This window comes from Molossus molossus, unplaced genomic scaffold (genome assembly GCF_014108415.1).
Source record: "Molossus molossus isolate mMolMol1 unplaced genomic scaffold, mMolMol1.p scaffold_m16_p_10, whole genome shotgun sequence".
NCBI classification, from domain to species: domain Eukaryota; kingdom Metazoa; phylum Chordata; class Mammalia; order Chiroptera; family Molossidae; genus Molossus; species Molossus molossus.
Genome location: NW_023425345.1, coordinates 94040258 through 94056850, shown reverse-complemented (window position 1 = coordinate 94056850; position 16593 = coordinate 94040258). Strand labels below are relative to the sequence as shown.

Here is a 16593-nt window from a genome sequence, read left to right as displayed (position 1 = left end):
AATAAGTGAATGTACAGTTTACCTGAGTTAATTAATAATTGGGACAATATATTTTGCAGTAGTAACAATATTGGGAGGAATTACCTATAGCTCGAGAAAGAAAACTAGGAATAAACCAATGATATCTATACAAATAACAAATAAAACAAACAAAAAACCCAAAGCAATTATTACCACCAGGAAAAACTAAATGTAAAACTGGATATTACTGTATTAGAAAGATGGAAAGAGGGAAATGTGTGTGATGGCTCGTATAAAAGAGCTAATTCGTCATCGTTCATAACAAGAAGTTAATAGATAACTAATATCAAATAAGAAAAATAATAAAACAATATAAAAATGTCATTTGAAAAGGTGGCCGTAAACAGCAGAATAAACAACCAACAGCGATACCATTGGTTGTCTCAGGAGAGCAGGAATCAAGGTTAGATAAGAATGAGGTAGACGACTATTATTTATTATATGCCATGTAGTATTTATTATTTCACTTTGTACATGATATAAATATATATTGTTCTGAAAAAAAATGTTAAAACACTGCAAATTAGTGGGAATATAAAGAACTTCTGGAAATAATTAAACGTGGTGACTGTTTCAGAAACTGATACTCTAAACATATGAGTTAACTATTAACTGTGGAAAGAGAAAAGTAGACTGGGCAAACATATCTCAAGACAGTGCTTATGGCAAAAAAAAAAAAAATGTTTAAGAGAAAAAAACACGTATAAGCTGTAAGTCATTGTGCTCTTGTTTTTTTTGTTTATTAAAAAATCCTGTGCATTTCTTCATGCTAATAATTTGAGTGAGTGAGTCAAAATTATAAGAAATTCCTTCCCAGTCTTTAGGTAACCATGGAATATTCCAAATAACATTTTTTAGAGGACAAGATAATGCAGTCAGTTCTGCTATTATTCTGAATATTCTGAAGATACCGAACGTATAAATATCCCAATAGCAAATGTCCCAAAAGCTAAGAGCTTTCAAAATTGTTCCCTATACCCTTTTCTGTGCAAATAGTCCTCTCCCACCCCATCCCCCCATTTTGTTTTGTTTGTTTGTTCGTTTTCTTTATCATACCTAAAAAAATTGCAGTGAGTAGATTTTGGTGATAGAATCTGACATGAATTTCTAGTGACAAAACTGTTCATCTACACTATACTTAATGGTGTATTTTGGTTTAAAAGAAAAGAAAAATCTGTAATCTGTTCAATGCCTGAACTCTGAGTAGAAGTGAGTTATCACCAGCTTCTCTGAATATGTATGAGCCAACAAAATATCAGCTGGTAAAATACTGGACTTCAGAAACTGTGAAACAATAGAGTTGGCTTACTTCTGCTCTCAGGCTGGCTCAAGGAAGTACAGGACGTGCTGAAACCCCTGGGAAGAGCTTCTATACCAGGTAAAGCCTAGAGCCTTAACTAGACTTTCTCTTCTAAAAGTCTATATTCAGCAGTCTGCAAGTTAAACGATGAGGCAGTCATGCCATTAGGAGTCTGTAATCCAAAGCAATTCTAAAAAGAACCTCTGATATCCCTAACCCCTTCTATCCCTAGGATATTCCATAGGTTCGAAGGTTCTGAGGCATTCAGAAAATTGGATGACTTATTGGAACCAAATATAGATACAGATTAAAGCTAAGGTACGACATGTCACACTTAAGTCTATGAAAATCATTTTTGTAGTTTAAATGCATTATTGACTTGCTGCTAGCTTGGAATAAAGTCTTCTAAACTTCTTCAGCTAAACTCATTATTTGCGCTGTGGAACACAAAAACCACTAGCCACATGTAGCTACTGAGCACTTAAAATGTGGCTAGTCCAAATGTTGGTGTGTAAATACACAACAAAGTCCAAAGACTTAGTACCCACAAACAAGAATGTAAAGTATTTCATTAATAATCTTCATATTAATTATATGTCAAAATGGTAATGTTTTGGATATATTGGATTTAAAGTCCATTATTAGTAATGTCATCTGTTTCCTCTTAGTTTTTGTGAAGCTATTAGAAAATTCAAAATTATATACATGCTGACATATTTCTACTGAACAACACTGCTAGAGCAAGAATAAGTTTTACATAGTATGTCCATAAAAGTCTCTACAACACATCATGTTTCATATAGATTCATCACTTTTCAGAGCTCATAGCCTATTAGCACACAAATATCAGTTACATAGGTGAGAATCCTCATGGCAAACACTGCCTCAGCACTGAATTAGTGCAGGGATAACATTCATAAAATACGTTCAAAAGCACTTACTCTTCTGCCAACAGAGAAAACCGAAATGTGAATTTAAAGACAAAAAAATCATGCATATGGCAAATCACTTTAATACTTAGGATATTAAAGCGCCTGTATTAGTTGTTTATTGTTATATAACAAATTGCCTCAAAACTTAGCTGCTTAAAACAACAGTGAACATTTTTTATCTCAGTTTCTGTGAATCAGGAACTCAAAAGCAGCTTAGCCAAACAGTTCTGTTTCCAGGGTCTCTCATGGGGTTACAGTCAAGATGTCAGCCAGAATTCAGTCCTCTGCTTCCACTTACATGGTTGGCAAGTTGGTAATAGCTCTTGGCAAGGAGCCTCTGTTCCACTCTACAGGGCTGCTTGAGTATCATTATGACAGGTCGCCTGGCTTTCCTCAGAGCAACTGATCCAGAGCAAGGCAGAAGCGTGAATGTCTTTTATGGTCTAGCTTCAGAAGTCACATACCATCACTTCTGACATTTTCTACTGTCCACACAGACTAATTCTGACACAGTGTGGGAGGGGACTACACAAGGGAATAAACACTCCGATTTGGGGTCATCTTGGAAGATGGTTATCATAGTTCTCAAGTATGTAGCTCCAGTACAAGGAAACTAGATTATCAATGAACCAATGAAAAATTAAAACTGTGATTATCACGACTGCTTCTGAGATCTGTTAGGATAACAAGGCCTATACTATAAAGACACAGCTGTTGTTATAAGACTATGCTAAAATGGAACCCAATGATACTATATTATGATGGAACCCAAACCTACTTAAAATGTAAAGAGTGCCCTGGCCGGTTTGGCTCAGTGGTTGGAGCCTTGGCTTGTGGACAAGAGAGTCCTGGGTTCGGTTCCCACTAGGGGCACATACCGAAAAAAAAAAAAAGGAAAGGGCAAATATTAAGGAGCCTTTGCAAAATTGAGATATAGATCGGCATATCACTGAATATGAATTTATAAAAATATACATTCTCTCAGGAATTAGAGTAAAATTTGCAATCGAATTGAGTTCTAGTAGAAAATGTTTTCTTGTGATTGTGGAAAAATTAACAGTAATCCAACTTAATTCATTAATAGCTCAGTACTAGGAATGCTCAATGATATGCCAATCATTCGAAGCTCAACTAAAAATTATTTGGCAAGTGTTTAGAAAGCTATAGAGGTTTATTAATAAGTTTAGTCCTTACATTTTAGTGAAGTTCCTTTCTTTTAGGAATCAACTCATTCGTTAAGAAAATATGAGAATGAAATATTCATAGCCTTATTGGCCCAAATAAGTAAAGATTATCTTTAGATTTTGTTTCCTCATTAATTTTCATTGTAATTTATTCTACTCTTATGGGGAAAGGGAGGAAGAGTCACAAAATTTTGGCCAGAAATTAGACTAATTCAAAATTACAAAGAAGAGAATTATTTGTACTGTTTGGAGTTCATTAATGTGTTAGCATTCATTATTTGGAAGCAAAGTATTAAATTGGCAGCCTAGGGGGAAAAGACTAAAGAGAGAATGAGACTTCAATTTCATTCAACTGCTTAACTTGAAGAGTTCACTCTGTTTAACAAGTGCAGGCAAACCCAAATTTAGATATGTACTGTGTGCCACAGAAAGCTCACTAAACAGCTATCTGGAGACAGCAAAGAAACATGCTTTACCATTCTAAATAGTTCATTAATCTAAATCTAAATAATTAATCAATTAAATAATTTAAAAGCAATACCTTAAGAAATTTACTTCGGCTGCTATAAATTATGTTTGTACTAATCAAAACTAACACAAACCAGTTTCCTATCACTGAATTAGGTGCTGAAGCCTACTTATTATGCCAACTATACTTATTAACTGAGGTCAAATGAGACCACTTCATTCATAGAGTATAGGGATCAAAACAGGAGATCTGTGTGACTAGTTCTGAGAGGATGGCAGAGGACACGAGAGAGGAACCTGGAAGTTACCAAAGAATTCCTCATATCTATAAATGAGATTTCTATATTCACAAGATTAAGGCAAAACCTATGACAATTTTAACTATGCCTTCGTGCAGGCAAATGAACAAGACAACTAGACCCCTTAGCAAACCCCATACTACTTCTCCCCTAATATATTCCTCTGAACTTTGCTTCTTGACATCAACTCTGTGAACATTAAGCCACGTCATTGCAGCTGTAAGACTCTAGTGTCCACTGCCTTTCTTTCATGTCAAACACTGCATAAGAAAAGCAAAGGAAAAACAGCGATTAGTGCAGCCACTATGGAAAACAATATGGTGTTACCTCAAAAAATTAAAAATTGAACTGCCATTTGACCCAGTGATCCCGCTTCTAGGAATATACCCTAAGAATCCTGAAACACCAATCAGAAAGAATATATGTACCCCCATGTTCGTAGCAGAACTATTTACAATAGCTAAGATCTGGAAACAGCCCAAGTGTCCATCAGTAGACGAATGGATAAAAAAGCTGTGGTACATATACACAATGGAGTACTATGCAGCGGTAAGAAAGAAAGATCTCTTATCCTTTGAGATGACATGGAGGGACCTGGAAAGTATTATCCTAAGTGAAATAAGCCAAGCAGAAAAAGACAAATACCACATGATCTCACTTATATAGGGAATATAATAAACATAACAGTCTGAGGAATACGGTAGACCCAGAAACATGGAAGTAGGGCACAGACTGACATCCCTCAGAAGAGAGGGTGGGGGCGGGGGAGCTAAACCACAGAACTTATATGCATGTATGCATGACCAATGGACATGGACAACAAGGCCAGGGACGGGGCAGGGGTGGGGTGGGGAGGGGGGTGCCAATGGGGTAAAAAAGGAGAAACATCTGTAACAAAAAATAAATTAAAAATTTTAAAAAAAAATTAATCTTCTGGCCCGGCCAGTGTAGCTCAGTGGATTGAGCGTCGTCCCATGGACTGAGAGGTCCCAGTTTGATTACCCAGTAGGAACTGTGCAGGAGGCAGCCGATGGATGTTTCTCTCTCATATCAATGTTTCTATCTATCTCCTTTCCTCTCTCTCTAAAAAGTCAATAAAAACATATATTTAACCCTGGCCGGTTTGGCTCAGCGGTTAGAGTGTCAGTCCGCAGACCAGAGAGGCCTGGGTTCAGTTCCTACTAAGGGCACGGACCTCGGTTGCAGTTTGTCCCTGGCCCCAGTTGGGGTCATGTGGGTGGCAGCCAGTTGATGTTTCTCTCTCTTTCTTCCTCCCTCTCTCCCTCCTGCTCTGTCTGAAGATAAATGCAAAAACAAGTGTCCTCAGGTGAGGATAAAAACAAAACAAAACAAAAACCCCATATTTAAAAAAAATTAATCTTTTGTTCTCTTCAAACATCTCCCTCAAAATTAAAAGAAAAAGAGGCTCATTAATACAGTAACATACAAAGAAGCCACTTAATAAGGACAGACCTTATCAAGCTTTTCCTTTTTTCAGCAGAGGAAAGGTCACTATAGATGTCCATAGATTATCCAAGATAATAACTTCCCACATTCACTCATCCCTTTCCCAACTCTGACTAGGCCATGGTTAGGAAGGTCATTTATTTGAGTTAATTTTAAGATCTGCTTCCTTTGGAGGAAATACCACTTACCAGAAAGTCTTTACAGTATTTTAAAAGATATTAATGTTAACTGCTATCCATTATCCTTAATGTAAAGAGACAGTAATTCTTTATTACCTCAACCCCACTGCCTATTCTTCCTCCCTCTTCCCTATCCCCTAAGTATACATACACATGCAGAAGACTTCATTAAAATCATTCAACTTGTCAGAATTCAATTACCAACTGCTTTGGGAAGGGGTGGGTGGCGGGGGGGGGGGGGGGGGGGGGCGCGTGAAGCCAGATGCACTGATGCAGTCAATTTTAAGAAAAGAAAGCTAGCCTAATATAGAAACACAATTTGGTTCCATACCAACTACTTTTTATTTTAAGAAAATGCTTTGGATTAAAATATTTTCTTCCCTCTTCTCTTTAATGTCCCTCAAATATATCCCCCAGTTATAGCAGAACTCTAATATAATAACCTCAGTTGTTTTTTATTTGTTTCTTTGTTTTTTATCCTCATCCGAGGACACTTATGCATTTATCTTCAGATAGAGCAGGAGGGAGGGAGGGAGGGAGGGTGGGAGGCAGAGAGAAAGAGAAAAACATCGATGTGAGAGACACATAGACTGGTTGCCACACGCACAACCACAACTGGGGCCGGGGATGAACCACAACCAAGGTACATGCCCTTAGCAGGAACCGAACCTGGGACCCTCTGGTCCATGGGCCAACGCTCTAACCAGGGAGCCAAACCGGCCAGGGCCAACCTCAGTTGTTAAATGTTCAAGTCAGAACAAAAGCAGATGTATTTCGTTCAAGAAATAGAAACTATATAATACACATAAAATGATGCTATATATAAATAACTTTTACAAAGCATCTAGTACAAAAATCCCATATATATTAGCCAGACTGTCATCTTGAAAATTCTGATAGTTGGGTATCAGAAACTTGGTCAAGGACATGGGGTTTACCTAATTTAGGACATGTCTCCTCTGGTCAGTATGCTTATAAAAGGAACAAGCATACAACCCCCCCCCACCCCCAATAATCTTTTACTTAAAATAATAAATAACTGATGTAGTCCGTAAGAGGTTGTCTCTTGGATTTGAGGTCTTGGCAAAGGAGAGAGATATATGTATATATGCCTACTTCTGCTTCCTCTTAAAAATAAAAAGAACCTTATTGGTGAGTTCATTTTCCAAATGCAAGGGAGGAGTTTCCATAATAACAAAAGGGATAAAATCATTTTATTTCACTGAGGTGAGAACATAGTACTTACAGAACACAGAATTTTAGTGCCAAATATAACTTTAACCATTCATCATTTTATGGTGAGCATTCTTGTAATAAACTCAAAGGATGTGGCCAAAAGTTCCCATAGAATAGGGCTAAACCTAATTCTAGAAAATGGCTGAGCAGGCTATACATTATTAGTACTATCAATAAACATTGCTTCAATACATTTTATTGGCTATCAAATGTAACTGAATTTTGGCCAGAAAGAAAACTAAAACACATTTCAAACACTGCAGTTTTAAAAAATAATTTTAAAACCTGTTTTTCTCTTTTTCTAAATAGTAAAAAGTTGCATACATGCCAATAGTTTGAGCAGGTGCTTCACCTGACGAAAAACAATTTTCAAGTTAATTTTAGCAAGTACCCACAGACTTATACAATGAAACACTGATATGTATGTACACTTCTCTGGTATAATCCTAACTCCATTTAATACCTTGTTGAGAATACCATAAAAACGCACCCATGCCCATACTGTAGATAGAAAAAGTCCTGTTTTGCCAAGGAAAAAATAATAATTAAAAAGGGAGAAATTATATGAGAGTAAATCTTTAAATAGGTCAAGGAGAAGGTCTATCAAGAAGAAACTAATATTTATTTTTACAAAACAAGAAGAACATTAATGTATTAGAAGTATCTATCATGTGATGTATCTAGAAAGATGTGAGAAAATCTTAATTTTAAAAAAGGTTTTCTTAAATAATTATCCCCAAGATCAATGAGAAAACCAAGGATAAGAAGTCTTCATTTCAGAAAGGAAAAAAATCTTATAAAAATGGAAAAAAAAATTTATAGAGTAAATCAAATAAAATTTGAAAAACACAAATATTTCACTAATTCTGCATCTAAGAGAATATTCATATATATTCATATGAGCATATTCAAATATATATTTGCTTTCCCCTATATCTATTTCTATTGTTTTCACTTTCTTTGAACTTTATTCTTAACATCATTGGTCTCAGGAGAGCTGACTCATTAAGAGCCAAAATGTTCTTGTGGCAGTCCCATTAATCTCTCTGACAGTACCTTCTCTCAAGATTAAATTCAGATACATATCTTTGTTATAAATAAAAACAAAGCACCAAACCATTATTAATATGAGCCTCACTTCCAGTCCAGTCCACCTTTATTAAAATGTGACTAAAATTTGTAGTTTTGTCAAAAGACAAAGTGAGTGTTACTGCTCAAAGAATAAAAAATATATACAGTAAATATTCTCAACTCAGCGAAGAGAACATTTCCTTTGTTAAAATATGCAAGGCCTTTAAAGGGTAACCAAAGAAATTTTAGATTAGGATGTTAAATGTAATACCATCACACAAAGTTTTTTCTAAATCTGTAACTACATTTTTTAAAATTTATTTCTATTTTTTTATTTTTTATGTTTATCCTCATGTGAGGACATTTTTGCATTTATCTTCAGATAGAGCGGGAGGGGGAGAGAGAGAGAGAAACATTGATGTGAGAGAGACACATCGAGTGGTTGCCACCCATATGACCCCAACCGGGACTGGGGACAAACTGCAACAGAGGTACGTGCCCTTAGCGGAAACCAAACCCAGGACTCTCTGGTCTGCGGGCCGACACTCTAACCACTGAGCCAAACTAGCCAGGGCTGTAACTAAATTTTTAATTTTAATTATTTATGACAATTATAGCTGTAATTAATGAACAGCTACCTGTGAAAAACATTGTTTTAAGAAAATCAAAAAAGAAAATTTTAAAATAGCCCTTAATTAAGGCCAATACAAACTAGTCCAGAAGGGAAAAGAAGAATTATTAAATCACTCAAAAGCAATTATAAAACAATTAAGTATAATTTAACATATAGACTGAGGAATATTGGATAAGTCAATAATAAGAACAGTATAGACGTCACCAACAAAGCTTAATTTTAAGCCAGAATCTTTAAATGGTAAACTGGAAATCTACAGGAAAAAGATTCTGCATAAGCAGAAGAGCATCAATTAATTAGGAAACCAATAAACTGTATTTAAGGAACATCAACGCTATCAGCTTGCCTAGAATATAGTAGCTATGCTACTTGAGTATCTCACCTAACAATGAGGTTAGAAATGCAGTTGACCCTTGAACAGCACAGCTTTAAACTATGTGGGTCCATTCATATGTGGATTTAAAAAAATAAATACATTGGAAAAAATTTTTGAGATTTGCGACAATTTGAAAAACCTTGCAGATAAACTGCATATCCTAGAAATAAGCTGAAAAAGACTAAGAAAAAGTCAGTTATGTCATGAATGCACAGAGACAATTCATTTTATAAACAGATGATGCAAACTTATGGTATCAATAATTACAGTAATGTATTTTCTATTCCTTTTGATTTTCTTCATAACATTTTTTCTCTAGCTTACTTTATTGTAAGAATACAGTATATAATACATATACAAAATATGTGTTAATCAACTGTTTATGTTATCAGTAAGGCTTCCAGTGAACAATAGGCTATTATTAGCAGTTAAGTTTCTGGGGAGTCAAAAGTTATATGGGAGCCAATTGTTCAAAGGCCAACTGAACTTAAAGGTTTTAGAAGATGGGAAACTAAGGTGTTTGTGAATGAGGGTTCTTGACATCTATCAATGCAACCGCAAGCAATAAACATTTTTATAGAGAACCAATTATGTACAAAGTACCAAAACATGGTTCCCAAACTCAAGTACATGGGGAAAACAACACACAAAATCATTACCAACTCATACAAAGTAAGATAAAATAAAGCCTGAAATCAAAGCAGAAATAAATCTAATGGAATTACAACAGAGGGTGTGATTAATTTCAAATATGAGGATTCGGGCAGGCTTCACAAGGGAGAGAGCATTTGATCTGAACCTTAAAAGATGAGCAGGCTTTCAATGAAAGATTTTCTAATCCCCAAATCAGCATCAGTCTAATAAACTACAATTATGTTTCCATGGAATTATTTGGGAGGCTCTTGTTGCTGGGATTTACCTAGCTTCAGTCCTTCGTATAGCAATTACTCTAACACAACTTTTGGCACACACACACACACACACACACACACACACAAAGGTTATAATGAGCATATTTAATGTTCACAGAGAGGGTAAAAAAATATTTATTTGTCTCTATATCCTCACAGACTCAAAACTGAATTTAACTATATAGAGCAAAATTAATTCTTTTTTTAAAATTAATTTTATTTTTTAATTACAATTTACATTCGATATTTTGTATTAGTTTCAGGCATAGTGCATAGTGGTTAGACAATCACTGACTTGACAAAGTATCCTTCTTGATATTTCTAGTACCCGCCTGCCACCACACAGTTATTATGATACTACTGACTATATTCCCCATGCTGTACTTTACATCCCTATGACTATTTTGTAATTACCAATTTGTACTTCTTGATTCCTTCACCTTTTTCACCCAGTCCCCCAACAACCCTCCCCTCTGGCAACTACTAGTGTCTGTTCTCTGTGTCTATGAGTCTGTTTCAATTTTGTTTGTTCATTTATTTTGTTCTTTAGATTCCATATATACGTAAAATCATATAGTATTTGTCTTTCTCTGACTTCACTTAGCATAATATCCTCTTGGTCTATTCATAATGTCGCAAATGGTAAATTTTCATTCTTAAATTCTTGAGTAAGGAAAAGAAAGTTTGGCAAAACTAAATGCAGCATATCAACAGAAGACATAATCACCAATAATCACCAATATGTGCCTCATTGTCTTTATCATTCATGTCCTACACGCATGAATTATCAACTGGAATTGTTAAACAGTTTAAATGTGAGTATATATGGCCAGCCGGTGAGGCTCAGTTATTGAGTGTCGACCCATGCATCAAGAGGTCTCAGGTTTGATTCCTGGTCAGGGTACATGCCCAGGCTGTGGGCCAAATCCCCAGGGGGGTGGGCATGCAGAAGGGGGCCAATTGATGTTCTCTCTCATGGATGTTTCTATCTCTCTCTCCTTTTCCTTTCCTCTCTCTCTAAAATCAATAAAGAAAAATAAATAAATAAATGTGAGTATATATGGACCATGCTAGAAACACTTTATAAAACTATTGTATAATCAAGTCTTAAAATAGTCACATATATACCTAATAAGACTATAAGATCCAATGATCTTGTGAGAGATTCTTTTGTTGAGTATGTTCTTACTTTCAGAAAGTTGTCCAGGCTCACTGTGGAATTTTCCTGCCCAGCCCTGGAATCAACCACTTTTCCACGAGCTCTTGGTTCATTTCAGTGGGGTAAGGTATATAGAAACCAAAATCTGGTTATCCCTTTTTTTCTACTTCTACTTCTCTCCCCACAAATAGCTGTTCTCTTTGGTTTCTAGTCTACCCTTCCTGTTTTCTTTTGAAAATAAGATCACATATGTCTGTACTTTCCTATACTAAGAGCAGCAGGTTATAGACAGTTTTTTGTGCCCCTCCCCCACATGACAGAATGTTCTGAAAGATCACTCCATATAAGTTTATTAAAGATCTTCCTCATTTTTATTATTTAAATCCTCACCTGAGGATATGTTTTATTGATTTGAGAGAGAGAAAGAAAGGGAGGGAGGGAGGATGGGAGAGAGAAGGGGAGAGAGAGGAGAGAAAGGAAGAGGAGAGCGGAGGGGAGGGGAGGGGAGGGGAGGGGAGGGGAGGGGAGGGGAGGGGAGTGAAATATCCACCAGGTGCCTTCCTTAGATGCCCCAACCAGAATCAAACCAGCAACCTTCTGCTGTACTGGACAACACTCCAACCAACTGAGCCACTGGGCTGGTGCCCTCATTCTTTTTAAAATCTGCCAGTCTTGCCCTGGCCAGTTTGGCTCAGCGGTTAGAGCATCGGCCTGCGGTCCAGAGGGACCCGGGTTCGGTTCCCGCTAAGGGCGCGTACCTCAGTTGCAGTTTGTCCCCAGCCCTGGATGGGTCATGCAGGAAGCAGCCACTCAATATGTCCCTTTCACGTTGATGTTTCTCTCTCTCCCTCCCACTCTATCTGAACAAAAAATGGAAAAATGTCCTCAGATGAGGATAAAAAAATAAATATATAAAAGCTGCCAGTCTTCAACGTGTGGATTCAATGCCATAGAGGATTCAAGCACCCTCCAACCTATGACCAACTAAGTTGTCTCCAATATTCTGCAGTTACCAACAATACTGCAAAAATCCTTGTGCATATGTCAGATACATCTAGATGTTGGACAGCTGGGTCAATAAGTAACTATATATGTATAATTACAAGCCACATTAAAAATAATTTTGGGGAATAATTCTTAAGAAAGTAAAAGGGCTTCTAAAAACAAAAAGGTTGAGCCTAGTTAATACAGTTCATAGTAATAACTGTCCCAAACACAAAGGTAAAAAGAGGATACAATTGAGTGGCAATGTGGTATCTTAAAAAAGGGCATTCATAATTAAGACCAGGATAAACAAAAGCAGTGTTTAGAGTCTGTGGGAGCACTAGATTCAGTCCATTTGGGGGTATCATTTTCATTTCATATGTAAGGAATTTGTTTAATCTCTTCAGAATGCTTTAAATGTGTTGAGCCAAGAACAAAGAGCAAAGTAATTCATTTCCAAACTCACTTTCTGCCAAAAAAGAACACTTTTAGTTCCATTAAAGTATTCAAAAAATGGAAAATTGGAAAGAAATAGTTATCTTTTCAGAGCACTGTCAAGATAAAATATGGAATTTTGAATTAAAAAAAAACACAGTAAGCAAGGAAAAATGCTAAATTCAACTATCATGAATAAATCTCACATTTTATTGAACAAAAGAATAAATACAATGACTCCATTTATATAAAATGAAAACATGCAAAACTAACCTATACTTTTTGCTCAATATATAGACAGGTTGTAAAGAAAAGCAAAGAACAATAAAAGTCACAATAATGATTTTCTCTAAAGGAATGGGGGAAATAATGATTGGGAAGAAATACATATGTATGATTTCTGGAATGCCATTAATATACTTGAGATTATCACTCTGTATATGTTATTACATTGTGTTTGTGGCAAACTATAACTTCTACCAGAGTAAAGCCAGCAATGTACTTAACACCATAATTGACAGTCACTGAATAACAAAAGGTGAAAATAAACCTTCAAGTTTAAACCAAGTTTTAGTCTTGACAAACAAAAGAAAACATACTACGTGTTCGTTAACATGATAAGCAGGATTAATCTTCGGTTGTATCTGATAAAGATTAAATATTCATTACTCATCAAAGTTCAAAACATTAATTATAAATTATTTCTTTTTAACATAAGAATGAATGTATTTTAATCCCAGAATTATTATGCAGCAGTAGAAACATTAAAATACTAAATAATTCCTACCTTTTACTTCTTTTTCATGAAAACATCTCAATGGACCCAAATGTATATTCAGAAATTTAAAACACAAACAAAAAATCAGAGGAATTTTTAAAATACAACTGGTTTTCTACTATTCTACCCCCTCATGAATCTACTATTAGCCATTTCTCCAAGAATTGCTAACAGCTTTTAGTGGGGAATCATATTGAGAGGTCACAATCTGGATGCTAGGGATACTCACCACCACTGGGTTGTCATTTGCTACAAGGCAGTTAAGAAATGAGAAGCAGAGTTAGTAAAGGAACTGAGAACAGATACAAAGTCTTCTATTTGTAGTCCAGTGTTCTTTTCACTATATTTTAATGAATTATACCCATGTTTTGCATATGGCCATCAGCTATATTTTTTCATTACTTTAATCTTTAATATCTATCACATACTAAATCACCTTGGAAAAGTCATTCACCCACTCTAAATTAGTTTTTCTATATGTAGTACATAAATAAATAATCTGATTACTTATCTCTTGGATTATAAAAGGAGGAAATAAGAGATTGCATATAAAAGTGCTTTTATTGTTATCTAACACCTGACAGAAGACCAAAGGGTCACTGTGCGGACTTACAAGGCAATATAATTCTATGGCCATGCTATAAGCTTCCCCAACACAGGAGAGCAAAGACCATGAGGACTGGCCTGACAAGAAATGCAGGACCCCAGGAATCAAACCATATAAGCAACCAAAACTGCCAAAGAACCACCAGATAGCACATCCGCACTCCTGTAGAACAATGGTTCTCAACTTTCCTAATGCCATGACCCTTTAATACAGTTCCTCATGTTGTGGTGACCCCCAACCATGAAATTATTTTCATTGCTACTTCATAACTATAATTTTGCTATTGCTATGAATCGCCATTGGAAATATGTGTTTTCTGATGGTCTTAAGCGACCCCTGTGAAAGGGTCGTTCGACCCCCAAAGGGGTTGTGACCCACAGGATGAGAACCACTGCTGTAGACCCAATGTTCCTGCCCAAACCCACCAACCAAGAGTCCAAACCCACTGATGACAAAAGCTTCCCGCCAGTGGCTACATTCAAGGACGAGACTCCAGCTCCTAGGGGCTGCCATCACTGACCCAATACCCCATGGCTCAGTGATATGTAGCCCTTCCCTTTGGATATCCCATTCCTCGTCCTCTTTTCTTTTACATAAATCTAATTTTTCTTTATTCACCATCTGGGGTTGCTATTTAGCCTGCCCACACACCACACCACCGACTTTAACCTTTCAGGCACCTCTGGGTTTACAAAGGCAGACTAGTAGAAAACATCAAATGGGAGCCAGAAACAAGACACATGTTTAAGGGGTAAACATAAAGAAGGGCTTATCTTATAAAATATTTTCTATAATTTTAAAAAAACAATGTGGCCCTGGCCAGTTTGGCTCAGCAGTTAGAGCGTGGGCCTGCAGTCCAGAGAGACCCGGGTTCGGTTCCCGCTAAGGGTGCATACCTCGGTTGCAGTTTGTCCCCAGCCAGCCCTGGTTGGTCGTGTGGGTGGCAGCCAGTCGATGTGTCCCTTTCGCGTCAATCTCTCTCTCTCTCTCTCTTTCTCTTCCCCTCTCTCCTTCCCACTCTAACTGAACAAAAAATGGAAACATGTTCCCTGGTGAAAAAAAAAAATGTGATCCTAGTTCAAAAAAGGACATTAAAATGAAACCCCAGAAACAGACGAATTATTAAACAATTTCGTAAAACATAAAGAAGACAATTCAAACTTGTAAATAATGAAATAATTTCCTATAGTGTAGTGAAATTGTTAGCAATGAAGAAAAGCTAAGACCATCACCACACAAAATACTCTAAAATATTTTATTTTTCACTTTTTTTTTTTATCCTCACCCGAGGCCACTTTTGCATTTATTTTCAGATAGGGCAGGAGGGAGAAAAGAAGGAAGAGAGAGAAAGAAACATCAATGTGAGAGAGACAAATCAAGTGGTTGCCTCCCACATGACCCCAACCAGGGCCAGGGACAAACTGCAACAGAGGTATGTGCCCATAGCAGGAACCGAACCCGGGACTCCATGGTCGCAGGCCGATGCTCTAACCGCTGAGCCAAAAGAGCCAGGGCAACCCTAAAATATTTTAAATTAAAAAGCAAAAGTAGAGCCCTGGCCGGCTTGGCTCAAAGGTTAGAGCATCAGCCTGTGGACCAAAGAGTCATGGGTTCAATTCCGGTCAAGGGCACTGGTTCGTCCTGGGCCCTGGTCAAGGGCGTGTGGGAGGCAACCAATCGATTTGTCTCTTTTACATCCATGTTTCTCTCTCTCTCCCTCCCACTCTATCTGAGATAAATAGAAAAATATCCTTGGGTGAGGATTACCAAAAAAAAGTAAAAGTAGAAAAGGAACTTAGAACAACTTAAAAAAAAATTATAGGTAAATATTTATATGTTCTCAAAATGAGGGAAACTGAGCAAAAAAGTCATGGGAAAATGGCCATCATGGAAGAAAGAGATTTGCATTACTTAAACAAATGAAAATTTAATACATTTAAAATACTCGACCTCACTGATAATCAGGGAAATATAAACTAAAACAAACATTAAATATTTTCCACTCAACAGATTTAACGCACACACACACACACATACACACATACACAAAGGAGAAAGAAGAGAAAATTGACAGTGTCAATTATTGTTGGCAAGGGCAAAGGAAATCGGTATGCTGCTTTTTTTCAAAAGTTGGTGCATTTGAGAACATTTATCCTGTTTCTATAGGGTGTATGTATTTTATAATCAGTAAAAATTAAATAAAATGAAATGAAAACATATTAATTTGGATTTTCATGTCTGAAATAACTGGAAAGCCTAAAAATGGCTTCTACATACTAGATGATAACTCCTCCAAATCTCTCCAGCAAAGATTTCACAATCATGCAATTATGACATAAATACTCTACCATACCCAAGTAGAAGTTATAACGAGAGAAAAAAGAAAAAAAAATCTGGCCATGGCTTAACAGTCTCAGAAGTTTCAGAGGTTTCTAGCAAGTTTGTGGTATTCTTCTCTAAAACTGAAAACTTCATTCTGACAGGCTAGAGATCCAGGAAGTCTCAGAATCATGACAGAGTCACTTAGCTGTGTGCGTAAGATTACATAATTC

The 16593-nt window shown here is 36.4% G+C and overlaps 1 protein-coding gene across 1 annotated transcript in view; it reads right to left on the bottom strand.

Annotated features, from left to right (window-relative positions):
• The window catches only part of ERC1 (ELKS/RAB6-interacting/CAST family member 1), a 489747-nt gene that overhangs the window by 286686 nt on the left and 186468 nt on the right, over positions 1-16593 (bottom strand). The gene's annotated exons all lie outside the window — the stretch shown is intronic.